The sequence below is a fragment of the Oryzias melastigma genome, linkage group LG7 (assembly GCF_002922805.2).
Source record: "Oryzias melastigma strain HK-1 linkage group LG7, ASM292280v2, whole genome shotgun sequence".
Lineage (NCBI taxonomy): Eukaryota > Metazoa > Chordata > Actinopteri > Beloniformes > Adrianichthyidae > Oryzias > Oryzias melastigma.
Window position 1 is genome coordinate 17,380,493 of NC_050518.1, and position 27,689 is coordinate 17,408,181.

Genomic DNA, 27,689 nt, shown 5'->3' on the forward strand with positions numbered 1-27,689 from the left:
CTGTTTGTAATATCCCTCAATCTCCGACCTGAGATTCTGGAGGGGAAATAGAGTGACTGTGCCTCGACCCTTCTGAAAGCCACTTGGAACCCCGTGGTGCAGCTTTGTTCCACATTTGTTTTGTCAGACACACACGTGTGGCTTCCAGTGCCCACACTCTGCTAGTCAAGTAATCCATAACCCAGGACACAAGGAGGCAGGTTTACCTGCAACACCAGCTGCTTTTAACCCAGATCAGATGGCATGATGGGGTGAAAAGCTCTGGGGATGTAAAATAAACACGACTCTCAATGCCTGCTGGATTGCTTAACAGGGGTTTCACATACTTCAGCAGGAGTGTGACGCTGAGCTGCTTGGAGAAAAGGTATGATTGAGCCTCCAGGATAAATCTTTTAAGGATCTTTAGGATGTTGAATATCACAAAACATCATGGCAGCAGTGTCTTTGGCACTGAATCAAGGCAGGATGTCTTCAACAGCTGTAGTTACGTACACCTGTGTTTTATTGTGATTGTATAAACAATTGTAAAATCTGTTGTTTTCTAGGACATAGTTTCTGCAAAGAGGCAGGGATTAATCAAAAATACACCTCTGAGTTCTAGCACGACTGTGGGCATGGACCCATAACGTTCTCTCCCACTAGCTTACAGCCCCTTACACCCACAACCTAACAGTACCGGTGGAGAGCAATATCATAGCTATCCAGCTGTACAGTTTTGATCCAGATGTCAGCTCAGATGAGGAAAACAAAGACTTTCATGGATCTACATGGATTTTGAAAAAACAGCATCAGAATAAGCTGAAGTTCATTAAGACCTTTGGAGACTTGTTTTTCCTCAATCTCTGCTGCAGCTTGTCCTCCTTAGAAATTTGACTCTAAAACTTATTTCTAACCCTTTCCAGATAAACTGAGATTTAAATTCTCATTAAACATGTTCTCACCGCGCATGTGTGGGTTTTCTCCAACCGTCCAAAAACATGCTTCATAGATTAATTGGTTACTCTGAATTGTCCCTTGGTGTGAATGTGAGGGTGTGTGATTGTGGCCCTACAACAGACTGGCGACCTGTCCATGGGTGTCCTGCCTTCGACCATGAATGACCGGTTAGGCTCTGGCATCCCTGTAACCCCGAAAGGGATGAAAATAGGTTTAGAAGATGAATGAAGGGGTATGAGGTTCCATTTGTGTCAAGAATATGTTTTTGTGTCCACTGTCTATGTCTTTGGTCCATTGTCTATGTCTACTAAACAAGTTTATTGAACATTTGTTCATGTCTATGTAATATAAGCAATATCTTCTGCGTGTCCAGGAGCTAACGACGCTAGCAACTGTTGCTAAGGACATTTCTGACAACCAGATCCAACGACAAAAGCAAATGCAAAGTTTGAAGCATAAACAAGCTGAAACATCACAAAACTATCATCAAAGACGCATTAACATGCAGAAGATATTGCTTACTAGACATTGAACCTTCATATTGAGGCGGGGGCGTAAACTATTGACTTGGGGGCCCGCGGGCCGCCAGATTGAGACCCCTGCTAAAGCATGTTTTTGGAGTGTGGGAGGAAGCTACACTGCCTGGAGAAAACCCACATGTGCACCAGGGGAACACACAGTGTGAGGAGAACTCGCTGTGAGTTGAGAGGGCTAACCACTGCACCAGCCCCTTTATGGCATAGTCATTGTTCTGACCAACTTTGATTAACTATCACAGTTATTTTGCTTTCTTTTCACCATCCAGTTGGTCTTAGAAGAAAAATAAAAGATGTTGTCAAACTTTTGTGAACTTTTCTTGGGGGTAACAATCATAAAGATATTTAATTTAGCTTCATAAAGGTTTGTAATCCCTACAGTGCCAGTAATCTCTTTCTGTGTTGTGCTCCGTATCTCTACTTCTCAATGAAAACCTATCAGACTCTGCAGTCAGGTCTGTGGAAAGCACATTTTATCTCACTCAGACCCTTGGAGACAAACTGTCAAGCTTGGAAGGTTTGACCTTGTATTAAATTAATCAAACTTTTTGCTTGGATACGATTCTCTCTCATGTTTCTTTTTCCCTCCAGTGTCTCATTTTGAAACCTCCAGGACTAAAGAGTACTTAAAAGAGCAGCATGTCCCTTCCTTCGTATGCCCACCATGATTGTATTTGTCTTAAAGATGATTAGATGTCTTGCCTCCAGGTTTCTTTTTACATATAAGAGCATCGCAATCAAACAGGAGGAACAAAACCAGAATTTAAGAAAGTGAGCCAAAGAAACCTCTGAACTCAGTCTTTGGTCTTCTGGGAACGGTTTGTGACCAGCTGATCCGTGACACTGCCTCTAAATCTGTCTGCATATTCTCCTGCTCAGCTCAGATTAATTGGACGCCTTGCACAGAGAGACAGGAATTATGACCTCCAGATTGTGCGGAGGGACATAAACCATACAAAGCCCGCTGACCTGGCTTATGTACCCATCTTTTTTTTTTAATTTTGACGGACATTTGAATTTCATCCCCCTCTGCCCTGACCCCGCTTTCAGCATGTAATTTCACCGCGGGGGAAGATTTACAGTTATCTCTGTGGACTTTATGGCTGTTGTCAGCAGGACGAGTAATCGTCTGCCACCAGTTTTGCTGCCGCATGTCATCAAAATGTTGATATTTGTGACGGCGCTGAAAATAGGACTGTCACTCACGACCGTTAAATGTTTGTAGTCAGCGGAGATGAGCAGCCATTTAAAGGTTGACAGGCATGTCAGGGAATCCGAGTGTAACAGAAACAGAGCACGTGCTGGTGTGCCAATGTCATAATGTCTGTTAGTCTGTCTGTACTCTAATCATGATCTACATTGTTACACCTTTCATGTTTTGTCAGATTATCTTCAACTGAACATCATCTTTCCTTCCTGACCATAAAATCTTTGTTGCAACTGCTTCTGGAATTTTTTTTTCTCCACTGCATCCATACTGTCTCATCGGTGTGTACATACCTTTGACATATATAATGTTTGTGTTCCAGGACATGGTGTCACATTGCATCGTGTTCGCTTGGCTTGATTGGTTTGCTCCGCCCCCTGAGCATTAGTATTGCTTTCATCTGTTCATTTCAAGGCTGCACACAAGGAGTTTTTTTTTCTTTGTGATAACAGAATCTAGAAAGACTTGTTTGAACCAAAGTTCATCTTGGACAGAAGGTATGGGAGGAACGCATTCTGTGGAGAATGCATATTTTTTTTATTTAATCTTCGATTGCAAATGGCTAATGTTGGTTGAGAAGGACAAAGTAAAGTCTAGCCAGATTCCAAGATATATGTACTCTGTAACCTGTTCTTGTATTGTCCCATCAACCGTGGTGATACTGGGGGGGGGGGGTAATGGCAGATGTCCCTTCTTACCAAACTGCATGAGTTGTGTCCTGGTAACATTTAACTTTAGATACAGTCTTGAGAGGGAAAGTTGGATTTCAGTAAAACTATGCTGAAGCTGTTTTCTCACTAAGTCCAGGGAGTAAAGAACTGTGTCATCAGCATAGAGATAAATGAGGGAATCTCTTACAGAATCGTCTATGTTATTGAGATATATGGAAAAAAGAGTGGTTCCAAGGATAGAACCCTGTGGTACACCAGTGGTGACTCGAATGGAGTTGCAAAGAAATTGTTCTGATTTAACACATTGTTTTCTTTCAATGAGAACGTTTGAAAACCATAACAGTGCAACACATTGTCACTCCCAAGTCGTCACATATTGATGTTTGGTTAAGGACCACTTCGTGTCACTTTTTGACGTTTTGGGTGTCCCTAGTCACCGTTTTTCGATGTACTGACTGTACCGGTTAAATCACAGGTCCCCAACCTCTGGGCCACGAACCAAAACCAAAACTTCCCAACAGTTTCCCTGTTACCCAAACCTTAATCCGACACCAGACCAGATGCGGTACCGGACCCAAATCAGTACCAGACGCGTTACCGAGTGCAAACCGGACGCTACCGGATGCAAACCAGTGCCAGGTTAAGGTACCGGCACTGGATCAGGGTACCTGTACTGGATGCGTCCCAGGGACCAGTGCACATCTGGTACTGCGTCCTGAGGATTGCGGACCCACCACGACAAAAAAAAAAAACGACGAGTTGGGGACACTCAAAACATCAAAAAGTAGATGAGAATGTTTTGAACAGTGAGTTTCCAGAGAAGCCAACATTACAAAGCCTGTCAATAAAACAAGACTGAGTACCGATGGTTACCAATCTCACCTCCCTGCAAGAACACGCCGGTTCAAATCCCGACTGGGACCTTTCTGTGTGGAGTTTGCATGTGTAACCTGCCTTCGTCTAACACTAGCCAAGTTAGGCTATGTAACCCAGAAAGGGTTACATAGCGTCAAGCCGCTTTTCTCCTTCAGTGTTTACTGGAAATACGTTGATCCTGTAAAGGGTTTAAAAGTGACAATATGTTAAAGATTTTGTGTTTAAGTGTCACCAATGATGATTTTAATTAAGTTATGTTTTATTAAAATAACTTTTTGTCTTTTGATGCACCAGGTTCTAAATAAACAATCAGGCGTTACGTCAATCTGTCATTAAGCTCAAGAGTTTCCTTCATTAGCTGAGTCATTGCTTTGTTAAGTACATTTTACTTGTGCTTTGCTAACATTATTTTAAAATAACCCTACTCTTACTTGAGTACAACTTTTGTCTACTCGCTTTTAAGACTCGCCATAAATGTCAGTCGATGACCTTCAACAGAATTGCACACAAGCTTACTTAGCAACCCTCACCAGAACGTGTTTCTGCTTTGAACCATTCAAATCCAAACTGGACTTTGAGCCATTTAAAGTGAATTAAATCACCTACAACATTAGCAGGATTCATTTCATTTCCCAGGTCTCCGTCCAGACACTGTTGGTTCAACCACCAGAAAAAGTTCTGCTTTGTCAATCCATGTCTGTGTTGACAAAAGAAGATGGTGCTCTCGTGCTGTTTAATTCAGGACCCCGCCTGCACTGTTTGCCTGTGAGCTTTGCTATGCTAATTGAAAACCCATCCCGTCAGCTGTTTCACAGACACAGATCGCTAAATCGCATTTTTTTTATTCCCCACTCAGAAATCATGAAAGCTCTTATCCGCGCTCCAGCCTACAAACTTCAGTGTTTGATGTGTTTAATCCTCACACAGTGCTTTGAAAGCACAAAACGGGTTCAGATCTTGTAAATGTGCAAATCATACTCTGACATCTGTGCAGAAGGAATCTTGTTCACAGCCTGTGATCATCGGTGTTCCTCCTGGTGGGTGCGCACCCCCTGATGCGAATCATTGATGCACCTCACTGGTAAGCTTCAGTCATTTTGAGTGTTTACAAACTGTACTTACATCACTGGATAATCATTATTAATGTTAAACTTACTCAAATAATAAATGTCTTCTTGAGAATTCAGCTATTGTTTTACATTTAAGCTTTTTGAAAACTATACAACAGATTTTTATGTCATTCACAACTTACAACCCTCTAATTAACAAATCATTTCAGCTTCAGTCCAGATTTCTTTCAGCCACCTCTTTGTACTACCACTTTTAAGTTTGAGGTTCAATGCCTTCTGCAATATTTAAAAGGAACGGTGACAACAACCCACACATAAAGCGGAGCGTGAGGCGCATCCCCAGAGGACCCGCCGAGACCTTTGAGAGATTAAAGCCGACTGTTTTCGCCCTCGCTGCCTCCTCGTCTGAGAGTGACTGACAGTGACAAGCGCATGCCATCGCAGAACAATATTTACACCAAGTTTTAGCAGCACATCCAGGCGGTTGGGAGGCGAGCATGCTGAGACATTTCTTATATAATGAGTGTGCAAGGAGGAGGGGGTCACATGATGCAGCATGCACCAGATGTGATTGTTTTAGAGGATGAGTCTTAAGCATTTAAATTATCGGTCAAAAATTGTTAACAGAACCTTTGCCTACTGATTTATGAACGTTTGTAAAAAGTTGTGATGTGAGTTTAACAGTTAATCCTTTAAAAGAGGGTATAAAAAAAAGTTATGATTTTGGATCCAAGCTCAAAATGAAAATCAAAGCCACAAAAAATGGAGAGAAAAGGCAAATAATCATCAGTTTGTGAAGCGTCCTCAATTTTCTGCCTCCAAACATCTCTTTTCATTTGTTATTCACCTTTGGCTCTAATCTTCAGTCGACATGATCCTCTTTTGTGCAATGAAGTTGTACCCCACAGAGAGAGATGCTCGGCGGTTGCGAAAGCCTTTTGTCCTCACATATTGATTTTCTGTTTGGAAGCTGGAGTGAGAGCCCCCCCCAAAAAACACAAAAAAACAAAAGATTCCCACGTGTGTTTGTGCAGACAAGAACAACGGGCAGCTCATGCATGCAGAGAAGCATCCTAAAAAAATATTGTGCAGCCAACTGAATGAGATAACCGGCTGTCGTGAAGACTGCGATGACTTCCAAGAGGAAACGGTCATTTGTTAACAGATCGGAAGATTATCCTGCTGGAGACTCCACAAGTCGGCTGTGAGGTCACCCAATTATCAGCATCGCAGGTTGAACAATCTGTTTTTTTCACTTCCCTGATTTAGCGTGGGAATGTTGTTATCCCCATAACAAAATGCTCTCAGAAATAATCACATGGTAGAAGGAGAAACTATCAGACCTTTGCAAAAGGCAGAAATAATGTGCAAGGTCATTTTTTATTCTATTACCTCCATTTGAACTAATAAAATAATAAAAAAATGATGATGGATTATTTTAGTTTTTTTTTAATAGGATGAAATGTCTGCTTACCTTCCAGGGAAGAGTGTCTTGTCCTCAGTCAGACTCATGGAGGCCAGGTGAAGAGCTGGACACAGAGAGGACCTTAGCCATCCACTGTGAGACAGAAGAGAGCCCCAGACAAGAAGGAGAGGTGGGAGCACTGAAGAGTCCGCTCAAGGTATCCTCGTCTGCACTCACACGCTGGGGGGTGGGGGGGCAGTAGGACGAGCGCTGGCTCCGTCATGCTGCATGTGCACTCATCATCCTTGTGGACATGCACCGAGCAGCACTGATGTGCAACGAAAGGCAGGCCGGAGAGGGAGGCAGAGGGGAGGGAGAGGGATCAGCATAATACCGGCAAGATCTGAGTGTCACTGATGACTCAAAGTACCATTCCCCACCCCTTCTCCTCTCCTCACTCTCATCAACACTAGTTTAGCACTTATACCCCCGATGTTCTGGTTTGTTTTCATACTTTACATGCTCAGCTGCTAAAAAAACCCACGCAGTTTCAGCATCCATCACATCTGTCACGGTTGTTTAATAATCACCTGTTGCTGATTCCTTGAGGTGATCCGCATCATCTGCTCAGATCCCTTCATTTGACTAATTTTTGTCCTTTGTTTTTTGTTTTATTATTCTTCAAATTACATTTCAGTAAGTGTGCATTGACATTTGCACTCCATGCAACTGACTGATAACGCTGTCTAGGACACGTGTCAAAGTCAAGGCCCGGGGGCCGGATCCGGCCCTCCGGATAATTATGTCCGGCCCTTTCTAACTTGTATAATTTTGACAAAATATATTTTTACACAGAGTAATATATTGAAAGTTATTTAAGGTTTAATTTTTTATTCACAGTTATGTTAAAAAGTTACATTTTAAAAAACTTTTAGTGTTCAATACATGTTTATCTTGTACGGCCCGTGACCTAAGTTGTGTTTTGGATTTTGGCCCCTTGTACGATTGAGTTTGACACCCCTGATCTAGGGCGTACTCCGTCTTCGCCCATCAGCGGCTAGGATAGGCTCCAGCAACCGAGTGACCCTGAAAGAGAGGTAGTGGGTTCAGAAGATGGACAGATGGATGTTTGCTTCTGGAGCTGTAGGTCCTGGCTGACACTGTTGGTTCCAAGGCCATCGGAGCGGAATCGCCCCGATCGCTGGGAAAATGTGACACCTGCTGATGACGTCATCCGTGACTGGAATTTCACACCTGTGGTGCAAATCACTTCATTTAATCAGAATTTATTTTAGATCAGGGATGTCAGTCCTTGAGGGTCGGCCACCTGCTGGTTTTCCAGAAACCCCGCCTTATCTGGTGCTGATTACCTGGATCAGGTGTGTTTGGTTATTAAGGAGCTTTAATGGCGGGTTGGTTAGAAAAAATGTACGATACCGTCCCTCAAGGACTGACTTTGTACACCCCTGGATTAGATTATACGATGATGGAGCAACTCTGTCTGGAAAAAAGTATTTTTAACACTAAAGATGATGAAAACTTAACAGATGAAGTTATAGGAAATACCTAACTTCACACACAGACAGAAAGAGAAACAGAGAGCGAAAAACTAGATAGAAAACAGAGAAAGTCACAGAAAAGATATATTTTATGTCTCATATTTTGGAGCACTAGAGGATGCAACTTGCCCCCGTTTTTTATGTTTTGTTTGCCTCTGCTTCATCCTCCTCTGCCTCCTTATCGCGGACAGTCGCAAGAAAAACCTGCAAACATTAGGATGAACTAGACTGTGCGATGGTGGGTATGTCTGAAGTGAAGCATCACATGGTCAGGGCCGTGTCCATTCATGTGTTGAAGTGTCCTCGGGAAAAGCACTGAACCCCACATTGCTTCTGGTGATTGGCGTCCGTGCTGGGAAGCACGAGTTTTAATCCGTGTGTGAATGGGTAAATGTGACTGTAAAGCACTTTGGTCCTTCTGAAGTTAATAAAGTGCCATATAAGTGCACATCATTTACCATCACTCCTATAGGATTGTAATTTTAGTCCATTGGTTTGCAACCTGAGGCTCCGGAGCCCCATGTGGCTCTTTTACCCCTCCATTGTGGCTCCCTGGTTAAAATAAAATGTTTTTAGGAATTCTAAAAAGTAACTGTAAAGGAAAAATCAAGCAAGTAGTAAAGTTAAACTTTATTCAACTCACTCATAAACGGTTAAAGACCCGTATGAATCATTCAGCGAGGATCCAAACAACGGAAGCCGTAATTCTCCATCAATCCTTTGAAGTTTATCAACATCACACTGACACATTTGGACTTCATTTTAAGCTTCATTTATCCCAGAAATCAATTTATTGTCAGTAAGCACCACCAGATTTAAAGCTATGTTACGTTATAATCCACTGGATTATGGAACAGATTTTCTATTTTTGAACAAATTCATAGTTTTAATATATGGTTGTGGTCACTTCTTTAGCTCTGATTTAGTTTTTGTTGGTTATATTTATGAATTTGTGGCTTAAATGCACTAGAAACAGAAATAAACAGTTTTTTTTTTTTTAAATAATTGATGGCTTTACTCTTCCAACTGCGTTTGCTGCATTGACATGATCCTATGGTGTAGAAAGTCTTTTATTTTGAAAGGAAGACATGCAGAGCTCTGTCAAATGTTATAAACTATTTCATTCTTTTTAAAGAAAAGCTATTTTCCCTTCATCCATCCATCTTCTTCCGCTTCATCCGGGACCGGGTCGCTGGGGCAGCAGTCTTAGCGAAGATGCCCAGACTTCCCTCTCCCCGGCCACTTCCTCCAGCTCTTCTGGGGGGACCCCGAGGCGTTCCCAGGCCAGCCGAGAAACATAGTCTCTCCAGCGTGTCCTGGGTCTTCCCAGTGGGACATGCCTGGAACACCTCTCCAGTGAGGCGTCCAGGAGGCCTTCGGACCAGATGCCCGAGATACCTCAACTGGCTCCTCTCGATGCGGAGGAGAAGCGGCTCTACTCCGAGCTCTCTCCGGGTCACCGAGCTTCTCACCCTATCTCTAAGGGAGCGCCCAGCCACTCTCCAGATGAACCTCATTTCAACCGCTTGTTTTCTCTTCATGTTTATGTTTTATTAAGCCAAAAAAACACACAATAGTTTATTTAAATGTATCATGACAGTAGCAAAAACATAAATATAAATAAATATCTTATTTTTCTAAAGGGTGAGTTAAGACTTTGTGGCTCCTAATGGGTTTTGGTTGGCGAGATTTGACACGAAACGTTCTTTAAGTGTTGAGGGTTGCAGATCCCTGGTTTAGACCAATGAAAAAAAGTAGATAACTTCACTGAAGGTTTAAGACTCACTATCAAGCGGCATATTAAGTTTTAATCATTGATGACTTGACTTTTCCAACTTTTTTTTTGCACATCCATAATGTACATATCTGTACATAGTCTGGATACTATGATTGACATTACATTACTCTTATATTACACAATTTCTCTGTATATATTGGATATCTAAGTCTTTTCACGCACTATACAGCCCATAAATAACTCAAAACTGTCCCTTAAGAGCAAGAGTCTAAGAGGATAGGCTCCAGCATCCGTGTAACAGGACAAAACAGGGGGGAGAAGATGGATGGGTGGATGATTAGCAACCGTTTTTAGTATTAATCCAATCTAATTCTCAAGGAATTGAATAAAAATAGAGGTTTGATTCAGTAACTGGGTTATTAAGCAGTGAATGACCATCCGTCATTACGTTACTGGACGCTCAAATGAAGAGAGGGCTGCAAGTGATTTAGGAAATAGAGCGGCTCCTTCGCTAATTGGAAAGATTCAGTGTCTTGCTCAAGGACACAGAGGACTGACCATTAGCCTTCATTTCTCCCAGCTAGTACACCAGTTTGAGGATTATAGGTTTCATAGAGAACGCACACCGCTGGTCCATTAACTTAACGACGTCTTTCTAGCAGTTATCGATCACTGAATACATTTCAGCTTTGATGTACAATTTATGGCTTCAAGTCGGTGGCAAAGCTGAACGAACTTGAAAATAAAGTTTCATCTGTGCTCAAACAGGAAATTCTGACCGGAGGGAGTTTGAACTTCACCTACAGCGCTGTGTCATCCAGCTTTATCAGACCCATCCGTGCGCTTTGCTTGGAGCAGCACAGCTCCTAGACTGACAGTCACGGAAAGCTGCTTAAGGGAGTGTTGGCTTGCTTGCTAAGCTATGCCGTGACTGTCAAAGCTGTAAAAAGCAGTGCTGTCATATTAATACCTCCGCACAGGGAGCCGGTCCTTCTCAGGCCACTTGTTAAGGCACGGAAGATGAACTTGGGTGTCATAACAAGAAGCCCCATCGCTGACTTATTAGAGGCGGCGGTATGCAGGAAGCGTTCAGAACGAGGAGAAATGATTGGAGATTATCTCCAACGTGAGTGCAGTGGCTTTCTCTCTGGGCAGTTTCGACACATAAATGTCAACTCCATCGATTTACCATCATGGTTTCAGGCTCAGACATGTATGGATCTCATCAGTCACATTTGAAAATGTGAGTAAAATTGCAATTTTTTCCATTTGCTGCAGTTAATAGAGTTATGCAATTTAAGCTAAACATGCTAAAGGTTGCTGTTTAATATTTTGGCTAAACATCTTCATTTTGTGGGAACACTTTGTGTCAGGTTTTCTCCAGGAAACAAACTGTTTCCGGCTCATTACTGGTGAGTTAACCCTTTAACACCGGAGCTCCAACGTTTATCGTCTTTGATTTATTGTAACTCTTCAACTGATAACATAATCAACATAATTCCAGTAGATTCTAAAGGAGAAAAGCGGCTCGTTTCTCCTTTAGAATCTACTGGAATTACGTCGATCGTGTTATCGGTTGAACTGCTACAATATAAGATTTTGTGTTTAAGCATCACCGACGACGCCTCAGGTGATAAAGGGTTAAGCATGTAAGCCTCTCTCATTGTTTTTAGGAATTCTGTGAATTATTTTGGTCTGAGCTTATAGTTTTTCCTCACTTCTTCTGTACTTTTGCTTTTAAGTTAATAATAAATAAAAAGTAAAAAGCTGTTCCTTTTGTTTATCTGAGTCATACATTTTTTTAAATAATCAAAAATGTAATTTATTTTTTACATTTCAATTTTTTTAAGCAAGCATGTTTTATTTGAACAGATTTTTAAGTGACAACTAAGGGATGCAAAGTGCAGTTAAACTTATTAAAAAATCATGTTTTTGGTGTTTTTAACATGTTCTTTGTCATTTTTTCTCATCATTGAGAGAAAATACAAAGAAAATGAAGATAAAAATTGCATTTTTGACTTTTTTTTAATTAAACTGCTGTGAATTAGGAGCAGATGAGCTTCGCTCCATTCTGATACATTCATGTTAGTGCTATCATTTGATTACACCTTGTAATTAAATCCCAAATGTGGAGTGATAATGACAGAATTGTGCAAAACTACCCGGATTTAACAGGTTGTCCAGCAGCTCTTTGCACTAAATGCAGCACTAATTCCTTTAGCTTCTTTGAATGGTTACATGTATAAAATATCATATCAAAACATCAGAGAGTGTTCACTCGCCTTGAGCTTTTGCATTACGAACTCCACCAACATTTATTCATTTTTAAACCTAAGACTGAATTAGTGCATTATTTGAAGGCAGTTAATTTGCATTAGGCTTTATAGGTGATTCTACACATATTAAAATGTTTATGTTTCTGTGATTATTGTTCGATTTTTAACGATCTTACATAATCAAACTTTACATAGCATTTCAGCTTGACTGAGTGCAAAGGCTGTCCCTCAGCCTCTTCAGTCACTGCTTTACAAAAGCTTCCAGATAAGAAGAATTAATCTGATAACTCACCGCAATATGATCAAGTGGAGCCATTGTCAACTTTGGTCTGTGTCTTAATGATGAATAATTTGATTGCTGAATTATCCTCCACAGATTCAATCATTTTTCTTCTGCATTGGAGCTTTGAATCTGATGCTTAAAACAATGAATTTTGTCTATAGATGGGTGGAAATAGAATGTTGATGGTTAAATAGATGTCATAATCACTTAAGTATTGAAAATCACAAAGTAAATATTGAATTCAGGAATAACATCAAGGTGGATTGGGAAATTGATATCTTTCTAAACACGTTAAATATGGAACTAATCGTTATTTTTATAATTTAAAAAAATAGCTTTTTTAAAACTTTAATAGATATTTTTTTCTATTTTTTCTCAAAAAACAATCATTGTAAAGCCTGATTATGTGCAGATATAAACAAGGTTTTGATTAAGTCTCATTTACTGACTTTTTTAAAACCAGGTTCAAAGGGCTTCATGTTTTTCTGTGAATCTCCTTTCATAGTGCTCTCACTGCTGGATTTATTGCACTTACTTATGGGACATCAAAGTGTACGGCAAATAAAACAAGTTTTCAAAACTTTGAGCTCAATCAATGATTAAACTTTCCACTCATATGGATCGTGGAGGATGTCTCATAAAAATAAACAAATGCCAGCACAAGCACTGACAGTGAAACAGTAGACATGGAGAGTAAAATATTGATATATGGAGAGTAAAATATTGAACGTTATTGAAGGTTTAAATTGATTTATTCTGGAATAATATTCCTCGCCGTTTTTTTCATAGTTCTGTTAAACAGTTACGTTTTTAAAGTTTTAAAAATGTAGTTTTAGTGTGTCTATAAGTGTTTATCCTGTTTGGCCCGTGACCTAATGTGTGTTTTAGATTTTGGCCCCCTGTGCGATTGAGTTTGACACCCCTGTTGTAAGAGTTTAAAGGGTAACCAGACAGGGAAGTTCGAGGCTGACTCCGCCCACATCTGAAATGTGAAAATCCAGTCAAAGGGGTGAGGCTGGGAAACAGGAGTTATCATTACTGGAGCTGCAGATCATGATGTGGGACTTCTGAAATGATGTGAGACTTAAACGGTTTGACCAACCATGAAATTCAAATGTTATACCTCAATTCAACCTGTAGGGGGCAGCACAAAGATGGTTTTGGACTAAATTTTCAAAAATGAAACAAGTTTATTTTAATTTAAAAGCCCCATTTATAGGAATTTTAAAGCCCCATTTATAGGAGTCAACAACCAAAAAAAGTTGATTCAAGGTTTGGTTATCCTTTAGGAGGAGAATCTCATGTGAGGTGTCAAAAGAGGGAGATTTTACTGGCAGCTGAAATGCTTGAAGGTGATCAGTTTCTCTAAAAAAGCATCCAGTGTACCCTTAATTTCCAAACAACTTCTCACTGGCTTCTTAATTAACAGTAGGGTAATGTGCGGATGGCAAGGTATGCCTAAGTCACTACTGCCCTTACAAGTGGAAATGGGCTGTTTGCAGGCAAAATATTAGCAAATCTGTACACATATACGCACAAAATTTCAAGATTGTGGATTGTTCAGTTACCCTGTATTACTCGATTGAATTGGAAGGTTAAACCAAATGGTTCCCCACCACTCGCCCAGGGGATGGGCCAAATGTAGAGAACAAATTTCACACACCCAGGGCAGGACAACTGATGGGTCTTTAACTTTTGACTTTTAAAAGTGTGGCAAACAGAAAGTTAATATAGTCCAGATTCTGATTTTGGAGAGGGAGGCTCTCCAAAATCAACTTCATGTTCAGGGATGCTGGGTAGTTACTCTACACACCTTCATCTGTTAGACCTTCACTCTGAACCAGTAGCTAAATTACTGCTTTTTCTTCAAATATATTTTCTCCTAGGGACGGGAATCAATTAAAAAAAATTAATAATTAATCGCAAACCTAGAAAAACGTAATCACGATTAATTGTTATAATTTTTTATTTAGTCTCAGTATTTGCCAACCACTTATTATCTGTGAATAATCACAATAGGAAATCACACACAAAACTCTACATTTACATCATTTATTTTTAAGTAGTGCTGTCAATCGATTACAACAAAAATCTGATTAATTCCACTTCTGTATTGTGATTAATCACGATTAATCACAATGTTTTACCGGGTAAAATGTATTTGTTTATTTATTTGAACAATGCATTGAGATGGTCTGGCCCTTAACCACCATCTCACAAGACTCAATCAGCCAAGAGAATAACCACCAAAGATTTATGGCTTCTTTCATAAATCTTTCCTCGCATTACTAAGATATCTCCTTATTGAAATTATGTACACACGTACTGATGTCATCGTTCAAATTCCTGTGACTTTCAAAGTCTCCTTCTGTCTTCATAAACATGACAGTACAAACAGCTCTGGCACTGCTAACGCAGGACGTATTATGTCTACATATTTCTTATGTTCTCTGTCTAGACTTTGTGAGGAAATAACTGTCTTAGATACACTCTACTCTAGGGTCTCTTATAGAGAGTTTCTTTTACAAATGCACAGGTAAAAACTTTTGAAATATTTTGGATAAAGGAGCTACAAAGGATTATACACTCAACACTGAAGAATTCAATAACCCAAGAAATTGGATAATGATCAGAAAATTGGTGCACAAGTAAACCGGTTCACTGTTCTGATCATTTAAAAATGTTTTTTTTTTGGTGGATTTTTGAGTTCTGATTCATCATGAATGGTTTTGAGTGCATGAATTAATTTATTTCAAAGGCTTAAAGATTTCCTTGTACGTCAGTCATTTTAGGTATGAATGTAACCACAAAAAAACCCACTTTTGTTGAGTCCTTTACAGCAGTACAAAGGCAGTGCTGCTCTTAAAGAAGTCCACAGTCATTATGGACACTTGAGTGATAAATGATTTTGTACTTATTCAGAGGAGGACATGCACATTTGTTACATAACTGATCTGGTGCAAGAGCACTGAGACAGTGAACATGTCAGAAGCTGTTGGGTACAGTATGTCTCCATGTCAGTGGGTCTGGCACATAAAAAGTGATTATTCTCTATCAATTCAATCTTTATTTAGAAAAATCTATTCATTAAACCTATGAATTGATTTTCCTTTAAAGTAATTTCTAGTGTTTTCTTAGGCTGTTAATGATACATTTGGATGATATAGTTCTATGGTTACCATGTCAAGAGAAAGCAAAGTATCCATTGTCATGGAAATAATCAAGATAGTACTAGTTTGATGTAAATATAAAGTCCCACTCTAATCATCTTTCGATTTTATGTAAAATTGTTCCAGGTAGTTTTTAATTAAAAATTTTCGCCCAAATCAATAAACCTGTGTCACTTTTTAGGACAGTTTCTGCAGAGTAACAGTAATTCATTAGAAATTCACCTCTGAGTTGTGGGCGGGACCGCTGGCACAGAGCAACCCCACCCCTCTTCCCAACCCCATTGCTTTTTGGCTAAAAAAATGAAAGTAAGAATCTACGTCTTCTTAGACTTGCAACCTGCTGCAGCACAAAAGTATTGATTATCTATCATTTGTCTACTCCTCTCGCCCCCCTAAGGGTGAGTCAGCCAAGATTTGGATAAAGATTTGAATGAAGAAATACTCTTTTCTTTATATATGTCCTCTGTGATCAGAAAAATTACACAAAAACTTGTTAAAAATTACAATTTTCATAAGAGTGAGTCTTCAATAAGATGTTTAGTGTTCTCTATTTGTGCGTTTATTTACACACTAAATAGCCAAAAGCTGGTAATCTCATTAATCAGTGTGTTGCTGGCTTATAAATATAATATATTTTAATTAGGAGACAGGACACAAGAGTTTTAAAAAAGGGTAAAAACATGTTTTTCGTGAAGTTTGGCTGCTTTGACGTCTGGGAAATAATACAGAAAGCAGCATGGAGTGAGTACGAAGACTGCTTTGAGTGAGCCAGGAGATCCCCCAGAGTCCAGACTGGTGGTAATGAAGAGGATTACGGATGAGTCATCCTCAGGATCGGAGAGAGTTGAAGCTCCTATTGCAAGTGAATCAGGAGAAGAAGAGGTTCGCCTCAAGAACTTGCAAGGACGGTTGATGACAGACGGAACATGGAGGAAGAGGCGATATTTAACACTTGACGGCTTAAATGTGATTAGATATTGACTGAATCAAGCTGATTAGTGATGATGAACAGGTAAAATAGGATTTGTGGAAAGAGATCCTTTCTGACTGGCCTTTTGGTGAGCTCCACATGTCCTGAATCCATTAAAATCGATTCACCAAAGCCTGTTTTGATTCGATATAGATATTTTTCTTCAATTCTTTCAATCCACTTGATCTGATTCAATTCAATTTTGAGTTTACACATTTAGACACACATACATTAATAATCTTCATATGTTTTGACATTGTTCATATTAATCTGATACAGTTCACATACTGTAAAATGTATTAGTGAAATTATATTTGAGATTGTTAATAGCATACAGCGTCACATGGATTCTCAAACCTCCTGGAGGGCGTTTAAGTTTGGCCACTAGGTGGCGATGGTGCTATAACATTACACCTTATTCCAGAAGAAGAAGAAGAAAGTATGAGTTAAAAAGCTGTTTTAGACCACAAATTGTTACTTTAAAAAAATAAACTGAGTCGACCGAGTGTTAGCAGTAGCTGTCCTATGGGAATTCCCATTATATGTTAGCATCAAGCTCTACTATAGATCGATCTATTGAGCTTAGATTGATTCAGATTGATTAATCCAGCCCTGATATGTGCTTTATGGTGGCATTTCAGTCCAGGGTATTGACATAGTGATAGTTCCTTGTGGTGGTGATCAGACACAGTTGTGGTACAAACTTCATGTTTCCTAGATGTGACTTTCATCGTATGTTTTTTTCTTTAATTAAAACAAAAGCTCCAGTTTAACAAGTAGCTGCTTCTTGGAAAACGTCCTAGCTCTTATCGGAATGCATCCGAGTCCTTGCTTTAAGGTAACTGGCGTCCGGCGTGCTTCCTTGTGTGTGAGCCAAGTGTAATTACCTCTGTCCGTTCTCTGGCCATCACCGCGATGAGGACAAAAGCCTTGCTTCGACCTTAAGCTTCAGCCGAGGATATCATATAGTGTGATTCACATTTTCGAGCTGCTGCTCCCTGTTTACTCAAGTATGCTTTGTCCTCTGTCCATGTGCCAGCTTTGCCTTTTGTGATTTGTGTGCGCGCCGCGGTCAGTGACAAGGCTGCAAGTTGTGTAGAGAGCAAAACTCCCGATTCGGATCCATGAGCGAGTGGTGAAGACAGTCAGAGGTGACGAATTCACCAGAGCCTCGTCTGCCCTTTCTGTCCAAGTGTTGTGTCGGAAATGGGTAAGATTAATAGGCTGTTGTCTCAGCAGCCTGTGTTAGCGTGAACTTAATGGACTCGGAATGCAGAGAGGAAAAGATCCAGGTAATGACAGATGTAATGGATTCCGGAAGATATGTGGGAGTCAAGAAATGCCACCACACTATGTTTTATATTTATCGACTTTAGTTTAATTGATGTTTACTTAAAGTAATGGAAGAAAATCATTTTTGTGTTAACCTCCATCAGTCCATCAGTACAAAGGTGATTGTGTCTCCAGATTGCTCCGCCCCTCCAGTTCCTCAACCAAGACAAACGTGGTGTCTATCTCTTCTGTCTGCCGCCCTTCTCGCCCTCCGTTATTATTCCCGCCATGTCTCGGGTTTAAAGGGTTTTCACACAGCAGTGGATTCATTTCACAGATAGCTGTCATTCTGATGGCTTGTGTCTAAAGTGAGAGCAAAAACTAACAGGGGAGGGTTGTTAGCAAGGTCACCCCTCTCCGTAACTTGGTGTTCAATGTGAATTGCATTCAGGAAACTGTGAGATTTGTAGCCGGCAGAGACACGGCGAGCGTTTGGGCCGCCACGCTCACTCAGGTGTCCCTCAGTCGTCTTTCACTATCACCTTAGCAATAAAACACATTTGTAATTTTTTTTACTGGCAAGCAAGGGCTGTCTTCATTTTTGAAAGAGTGCCCATAATATACATTTAGCTCATTTGACCCCTCCTCCTCCTCCTGTCTGTAACAGTTAACTGAATAAATGCTGCTCCGCTGCCCTCTTGTGGTTTCTCCGTGTATTGAAAACATGAATTAAATCATGTTACTGACTTTTTCAGTCAAATTCTTATTTGTGTGGATGCTGTTAGTGATTCTCCTGCTCCTTTCCGTAAGTTTTTTTGGAATGTAAAAACTCAATAATACTTTCAGCAATTTTAGCAATCTTGGTATCATTCAGACATTATTGCTTCTATTTTTAGGATTCATAAACTTTATACCTTTTGAAATATTGAGCAAAATATTCCCCATAAGTGAATAATATTTTTTTCTAATATTTCAAAAACTTTGTGCACTTTAAAACCATGGTTGACAGTAATTTTTAAATAATTTGGCAATAAGCTGTTATATTAACATTATGCTAGCTCATTTTTTGGTACTCTATTGAGTTATTTTTATGTTAATTTTGTCAAATATTTTAGCAACATGCTAACATTTTTTGGCTAATTTGTTTGTTATTTACTAAAGTTGTAGGTTGGGCTACTTTGAGTTTAGCTAGCATTTAGCAACATGCTGACGTTTTTGGCTAATTTGTTATCTTCTGAGGTCTTTTAGGATATTTTTTATATGTTTAGCTAATATTTTAGCAACATGCTAACGTTTTAGACTCATTTTACTGAGGAATTCTAGGCTATTTTGGAGTTGAGCTAGTATTTTAGTAATGTGCTAACATTTTTGGCTAATTTGGCATCTACTAAGGTTTGTTTTGGGTTCATTTAAAGTTTAGGTTATATTTAACCAACACACTACACGTTTTAGTAAAATTGGCATATATGTTTTGAGGATTTTTAAGCAAACTTACTACCAGTTTTTCTTAAATTTTGGCCAACTTCAGCGGTCTTTCATTGTTCTTTAACGAAATTTAAAGTCTTTCAGTAAATTTTTCATTTTACTCTCTTCAGCAATTAGAGTAAATTGCTTCAGCAATTTTAGCAAACAGCTTCAACATATTCAGCGAAAGCATTCACACAAGCATTATTGAAGATAATTGTAACTTTTCTATTTTTTTATTTTTTTTATATTTTCTGTAATTCCATTATAGAAAAAAGGTGATTCTAATGAAATTTCTTTATTGGATTATCAGGAAAAACACTGACAATATCATTTTTAAAGGATTACAGTTTAAGACAAGCACACAAAATCAAACGTTATGAAAAAAAAAAAATCCAAATCTTCACATACTTCTAGTCTAGATGTTGAAAAAAATCCATACAAAAACATAAATATCCTTAAATGTCTGCTCGTGTAAGCTTCACAGAAACAGTATAGTCACTCAGACGCATTTGATCAAATGCGCACTAAACCAAGACAGCAGTTTAGAGTTAACCGTAGCACCATCACAATTCAATATCAAGAATTTTCTTTAGCTGCAGTCACAACTTTTGTGAGCTCAATAAAACTATTGTATTTCAGTGCAGGTTTAAGACATTTTTATCTCATGATTCAGAAAAAAATCTCCATTGCACCTTAAAACTAGTTCATGGTGAAGGTGTCTCCTCGGTTCATCTGTGACACGTCTGCTGGTTTTGCATTTGAGGTGCAGTTTTTCAGTTCTCCTTTCAGCTCTGACAGCTGTTGAGCGTGGCTGGAGAGCGTCCCGTTGACCTGCAGCAGAAGACCGTTGGACTGCCTCTCCAGCTCGTCCCTGATCCTCTCCAGATCCTCTGCCAGGTTGTTCAGGCCCCTACACTGGTCCTCCACGGAGGCCACGCGCCCCCCTACCTCACTTACTTCTTTCTTGACCACGGTGGCTGTGCTCCGGCACGCTCGGACTTCCTCCGCCAGTCTCCTCTTGACATCCTGAAGCTCTCCTTTAAGTCGGGTCAGTTTCCTCTCACCTGCGCCGAGCATGGAGGCCTGATGTCCGACCAGCTGCACCACTCCTTTTATTTGCTGGGCCAGACGAAGCTCCCTGTCATACCACGAGCTGTTTACTTGACCCATCTGGTGTGCCACTGTTCCCAGATGGTCGTGGAGGCCTGTCAGGCTCTGGTTGACCATGTGGACGTTGAACTTGAGGAACGTCAGCTCAGCTTGAATGGGTGTGTCTGTTACTTGCCGGTCCCTAATGGCCAGCTTTCTGAGTATTTCCTGCAGTGTGGTGTTAAGGCTGTTCAAACGGTCGCCCTGCATGTGCAGCACCTCCTTCACGCTCTCGATTTCACCTGCCCCCGCCGAATCCCCCTGGAGGTCAGATTTCTCAAGGGAGGAACAAGTGGAGGAGCAGAGAGTCTCGAGGCCGTTGAGCTGCTTCTGCACCCTGTCCACGTCCAGCTCGAGTCTGGCTCGCAGGGACTCCACCTCTGTCTCTAGAGGTGGGAGAGCGTGACCCTCCAGCAGTGCGGTGGCATTACCCAGCTCCTCCAGTGCTGCTTGTAGACGCCCCTCAAGAGCTCTCACCTTCCCCTCCATTCTCACCTCCAGGTCTTGTTGCATCCTCCTGCCAGACTCATCACTTTTCAGTGTCCCCGTCAAGTTGAGTTTGGACTCTACATATCCGAGTCGTCCCTCCAATATTCCCTCAACGTGATCCCTATGACTACCTATCTCCACTCCTAGTCGACCCTGAGTTTGGTTGAGCCTCGCCACAGACGTGTCAAGCCGCTGCACTCTTTCTACCAGATCATACATGTCTTCACAGCAGCTTCCTGTGACTTTGAATCCATGGAGGCTTCCAAGCTCACTCCTCAGCTTTGCAGTGCTCTCCTCCACAGTGTGTCTCTTCTGGCATTCCCCATTTTTTTCCTCGCACGGGCTTCGTGCGTCCCCCACGTGCTTCTCGAAGCCGTCGAGGATTTCTGCTCTGTATTCGCCCAGTTTGGACTCCATTAAACTCTGGCCAAGATTTCCGCTGAAGTCAGAAAGCACTGGTGCCCCGTTGGAAATTTTCCTCACTATTCTGTCGTGCCCCATCACAGTTGTTTTAAGCTCCTGCAGCTCTGCGGTGTGTTGTTGCAGCTCCGTCCTGACCTCCTCCACTCTGCCATTCAGCTCTGTGAGGCCGGAAAAGGCGTGGCTGCCGTCCAAACCCTCTCTGTCAGGGTGTCCCGCTGGAATCTCAGCAAACCCTATAGTGGAAGGATTAGAGGATATAGCTGGGGCTGGAATGGGACCGGGCCCAGCCGAAAGCAGAGCTGACAGCATCCTGTTGGCGTCTTCTCTCAGAGAGGCTCTCAGACTGTCCTCCAATCCAGTCACGATTCCTCGCAGTGTTTCCAGACCCTGGTTTAGACGCCGCACATCCTCCTCCATGCGATGGATTCGCTCTTTTGTCTCACTGTCCAGAACTTGTCCTGAAAAGAAATAGTAGAAATGTTTATAAAGGAGGCAAAGTAACTATAAAACTGAGTCTGGTTAGAGAAGAAATACCTGTTTCTCCTTCTTCAGGATGTTCTTCAGAAGGAGGAGCTGGGATTTCCTCTGGGATGAGATCCTCAGGTCCCTGGTGGAGCTCATGTTCATGTTCTTGGTTGGTGTCTATCATCTCTGGCTCATGATCTTCTGGCACAGACTCAGCCTCAGATGGATCAGACCCAAAAGAGGTGTGGGAATGCGCATTTGGACCACCAAAGTGAGGCATTGGGTAGGAGTTGAAACTGTTGGTGGGAGGTCCTTTTGGCTGGCTCCAAGGATGTGCTCCTGCGTCGATGGGCAGACCGTTGTACATTGGCCCTTTCTGCTGCATCCCCTGAAACTGCAGACCTTTGATGGTCGGCTCCCTGAAAGGTGGCATCATTCTCATAGGATGCTGGTACATTGGATGTCCGTCCATGCAGTCGTACCCAGAGAAGCCAGGACAGCAGCGCCACTCCAGCTCTGTGACTGTTCGATGCGCCGCCTTGTAAATTGGTTTGTACATCAGCCGATATCTGAGAGGAGAAAAAAAAAAAGATGCTCTTTTAACACTTTTCTTAAAATAAAATTAAGAAAACCAAAAAGGAGTTTTAAAACTAACAGGAGAGATGGACATTTGTGGCCCCAGGAGCACTTGTTGTAGTCGGCTTTGACATAGGGGGCCGCCCCATCCTGCATGGTGAAGGACACTGTCTTCTCTGTGACGTAGGCACAGTGGTTCCTGTCAGAACGCACAGACGAGATGAAAACTCAAGGCAGAGCTTCCAGAAACTAACATTTTTACAGAAAACATAAGATTAACTCAACATTTTCCACGGTGTTTAATGAAGTTAATTTAGCAGAAACTGTTAAATAAGATTTAGATTGCACCATAAACTTTATTAATTCCAAATTAAACTTCACACACAACAGATATAGAGATAAAATACATTACTTTATAAAGTAAAAAAAAAAAACAATAAAAATTAAAGTTACAATAATAACAAGATTTTGAAGCAATGTGTGGCTCCAAATAAAGAAAAATACTTACTTATGTCTACTGGTGGGCTTCTGTTGATTATAATGTGGATCAAATCCGGTCTTGTATGGATGAAACTGGAATGATCTGTAGAATTTAGCGTCAGTCAGTGACAAAAATAAAGTCACGAAAAGTAAAAGACTCATAACTGCAGCCGGAAGAAATAAAAATAAAACCTGGATAGGACTCAATTAGATTCTTGACAGCAAAATAATAAAAAAAAAAGTATTTCTCCAACACATTAAAATTTAGTCCAAAAAATCCACTCTATTAATTTCTTAGAGATTCCTTTCAATTCCAAAAAAGAAAAGACAAAGTAGTTGAGGGAAAGTCAGTGAAAGCCCTGTCAGAAAAAGGCCCTGCTCTCTACTGGGCAATATTTTGGCACCACTTTAACACTGAGCTGGAGGCTGCCTCTGGGTGTGGTGGACCCTATTCCAATGACAACAGTCCACTGTGAGTGAAGGAACCCCAGACAACACTAAAAGGGCCCCACTGCTGCTATCTGCATATCCCCTCCCACCCCTCAAAGTGACACCAAAGTGACACTGAACAACAGAGGAGGAACAGCGTCTTCACTTTTTGTGTACTTCCTGTTGTACCTTAAGATTAAACAAATGAGGAAAAACTGGAATTCTGTTTTTCTGTGTGGTATTGCTGCCAGTCAGAGCCGCGGTTGAAGCCCGATGAGCTGTTTTCTCAAGGTGACGTCACGATAAACCTCAGGGAAAATCGCACATCACCTCCTCAGAGCACAACAGCAGGCCTTGTCTTAGAATAAGTGCTGTGAAGATTAGTTAGTTTTTTCAAAGTGTAAGGAAAACTTACTTTCCATGAGTTTAAATTCTAAATTCGGACTTGTGGAAGTGCCAAGCATATGTGTAAAGCAGTGGACATAAAGCAAAAAAGGTTTATTGATTCCAAATTAAATTGTTTAATCATTTCTTTGCAGGAATCTAAAAAAAGTTAGATTTTTCTTAAGTATGTGTTTTTGACCTCTTTTATACTGCAGTGATGAGTACACATTTACCTTTGTCATTTTCAGTGTTCTAATCACCAATAAAGTTCTGTGAAAATTACTTTTTAAAAAAATATATATTTAAGTTGGCGTTTAAAGGGGGAAATGTAAATGTTTGGTGGTTTTAAAGATGCTGTAACGTCTTGAACAGATTAAAAAAAACTCAAAGTCAAATCAGTTTAATTCTACGTTCACACAACCCTATAGACGCATTCAAGTGACTATTTTCTTTAAAAAGCTGGGGCGCTAAAAGGCTGAGAGGGGGTCCACAGAGGAACAATGATAAAACAGAAAAAATAATTTCAGCAAATCATTAAGCAATATGTAATCACAAATATTTTATTTTCAATGTCATTATAACTACATATATTTTCTTATTGGAAACATTAACGCCTGCAGGAGCCCCCCCCCCTCCACACGGCATATTTATTTTAAACCAGGGGTGTCAAACTCAATCACTCAAGGGGCCAAAATCCAAAACACACTTTAGGTTGCGGGCTGAAGAGGATAAACATTTATTAAACACTCTAAAACTACATTTCTAAAACTTTAAAACCGTGACTTTTTAACATAAACTATAGATTTATAGTATTACCTGCGATAATGCTAGTGTGGATGCTGTAAGTTGAATTTGGCTGCTGAAGATGCAAAAATTGATAGCTAAAACCACCGAAGCGGATAGCTAAAATCACTGAAGCGGATAGCCAGCTAAATATAAAAAAGCTAAACTTCAAAACAGCCTAAAAACTTTAAAAAAGCCTAAATTGGCCAAAACAGCTAGCATAATGCCACTTTATAAAATATTAAAACTGTAACGTTGTAGTACGTTGTAGCTTCTAAGACCGTTTTCAGGCTCTACGTACAAAACACACGGCCAAAGAACGCCCATTGAAAGGGTGAACTTTGACCAATCAGGGACTTGGATTTGGTAGTGACGTATGTCTCTTTTAATTCACTCCTCTTGGAGGAGAAATTAATAATTGCAGTTTGTGCCCGGCTGGAAATAAAAGACAGAGTCTTTCTTATATTTGAATAGAGCTGTGAAAGAAAAAGCCTGAAGATTTGCAGCACTTCGACATTTCACACCAAGCCTCTTCCAACTGTAGGTTGTAGAAAAGGAAAAAGAAGAAGAAGTCCCTCCCTGTTTGTCCATTGTGAACACCACTGGCTAAATGCACCTTCGAGAATGAACATCACCTGCCTGCTGTGCAGCTTTAAGCCGATCTTCATCTTATCAAAGGATTTAGCTTATTTCGCCTGTGATTGATTGATGGATTGATCGGTTGTCGTTCGGTTGGTGGATTGATTGATTGATTGATCTGGTTTATTTCAAGCGTAAATTGTGGACAATATAGGACAAAAAAAACACATGTTCATCAAACTCATTACAGAAATAATGTAATGCAGTGGAAAAAAAGTTACACTTAAGTCACAGTTGATTCATTAAATAAAGTGATTAACTAAAGTCAAGCGAAGCTTGATTGATGGGTGATTGATGAAAAGGAGAAGGTTTGAAGTGATTTTATATAATCCCACCACTTCATAGTTACTTTATTTTATAGTGTTGTATAGTTTTCGCAATCCAGTTCTGATCAGATCAAGTGCAGATTTTTGTTCATTGATTATTGATTAATCTCAGAAAATATTTTATCATGATATTAGTAACATGAATCACACATTTTTGTGCATCAGAAAGGCCCATCTTCATTAATAAATCAATCAATCAATACAATTTCATATTGATCCAGAAATCCTCCTGTCACACAACAGATTACCCCAAGTTAAAACAAAAAAGTTTGTCAATTTATAAATAAATTAAAATATAAGTCATGAAAATAGAGCGATATATTGATGGAAGATTACTTGCTATGACTTTTAGACTTTTATGTTTTATATGTATTGTAGGATTTGTACCAAAATTATGCTTTTGACAACTTTGAAACGTACTTAAAAAATATATAATAAATCCTAAGGCAGAGAAAAAAAGTTGTGAAAGGACTAAAAACGAAGGAAAACTATGTTTGCAGCATAAAGCTGCAGAAAAATGTGTGTCAGCTGTCATACACACATTTGTAAATGCTATTCTGACTGAACTGTGATGCCATTGTTGAAGCTGCAAACCTGGCAGGCTGTGAGGAGGAATCTGTGAAACATGTTCTTAACTTCACACGTGTTCACCCACACACTCCAAAACCAACCTAACAGCAAACTTTTAGAAACGGGAGCAAACAACAACCCCCCTCGCTGTGTGAAACACTGTGATGGTGCACACCCATGCCCGAGTGCGTGCACACAAACCCACACAGTCATACACAACAAAAGTCTTTGTGCACGTTTTAATGAGCCCTCGGTGCAGAACCCCAAATGCTCCACAGTGGGCCCCCGTTCCCCTTAAACCACATTTCAGTGACATTCAGTCATCACACTACTCAACATGGATGAAATATTAAAGAGCAGATTAATTATGCAATACCAGCTTTGCCACCCTGAGCACATTTGAATAAAATAAAAGCCCTGGCATCAAACCTGACCCTGCATTTAGCTTCTTATTTCTCATTTGTCCTTCAATTCAGTGACAGGAGGGGCTGCAGAGCTCCGTGAAAATGCATAATTCATTTACAAGCCGTCATAAAGTGGTTTATCCGTTAGGCCAGTTAAACGCCCTTTCGTGATAATCGTCATTGAGCAAATATATTTCACGCCATCTGCTGCTCATTATTTCATGATCCTGGAGATCAGAAATAAACACTCATCTACAGACATGAGGATGTCTAAGTAAAACACAGCGACAAAATAGCAGACATTTAACTGTAAAAAGATTAAATATTTTAACAACTTGTTGCATTTTTTGCAAAGATTTTTTAATAAACCAAAAGATGGAAACAAGTGGAGAAAATGTTGAATTGGTGCTTGAACAGTGTTTCCATGGAGACTCTGACATGTGGGCATTCAATAAAATGTAGAGAATTGTTCAAACTATCAGCATTCATCCCCTTTTCACATAAAACTTTAAAAAAGGTTTGAAAATGTTAATTTAATAAACAATTTCTAATTGTGTCACATCTCTCTTGTTAGTTTTCAAACCCCTTTTAGAAATTTTGACTTCGTCTAAAGAAAACTTGAAAGATTATTTCCATGCTCAAAACTTTAAGTTGAATTCCAAACTCTGTGTGAAATATTCTGTCAGGAATCTGAAAGACATCTTCTTTACCTGAAAAAATAGATTTTTAAATTATTTCCCAAGTTTTCATGAATCATCTTTAATGATAATCTGTCAGATTAAGAGTTAGGATTATTAAAAAATTGGGATGGTGGAATAATTTTTTGTTAAATAATTTTGTTATAAACAATTTAGGGAGTCTCATATTTACTAATAAAACAGCTAATTTTAGTACTAGAAAGCTATCAAAACAGAAAAACTCCACTAGAAGGCAGCCTAAGGGATGAAAACACATTCAAAACACATTTATCAATAGTTGACAAGCTAGAATGGTAAACCCAAAACAGCACATTTACAGTATATAATGCTGATAATCTAATCTGTAATTTAAAAAAATTTCATTTTTTCAAAAGTGAAGGGAAAACAATGAATTTTTACACCTAAAATGTATTTTCCCAACTTTGTAAAAGTTCTTCA

The 27,689-nt window shown here is 40.0% G+C and overlaps 2 protein-coding genes across 3 annotated transcripts in view; one reads left to right on the forward strand and one right to left on the reverse strand.

The window, feature by feature from the left end:
* The window catches only part of opn7d (opsin 7, group member d), a 17,502-nt gene extending 10,601 nt beyond the window's left edge, over positions 1–6,901 (reverse strand). Inside the window, exon 1 of the mRNA XM_024293691.2 lies at positions 6,771–6,901. The gene's annotated coding sequence lies outside the window, so the exon portion shown is untranslated. The remainder of the gene's footprint in view (positions 1–6,770) is intronic.
* samd10a (sterile alpha motif domain containing 10a) overlaps positions 6,797–27,689 on the forward strand; it is a 41,021-nt gene continuing 20,128 nt past the window's right edge. Inside the window, exons 1-2 of one of the 2 annotated variants that reach the window (XM_024293692.2) lie at positions 6,810–6,918; positions 12,752–12,753. The gene's annotated coding sequence lies outside the window, so the exon portion shown is untranslated. Of the gene's footprint in view, positions 6,919–12,751; positions 12,754–27,689 lie in introns of both variants that reach the window. The other variant, XM_024293693.2, reaches the window with a different exon arrangement.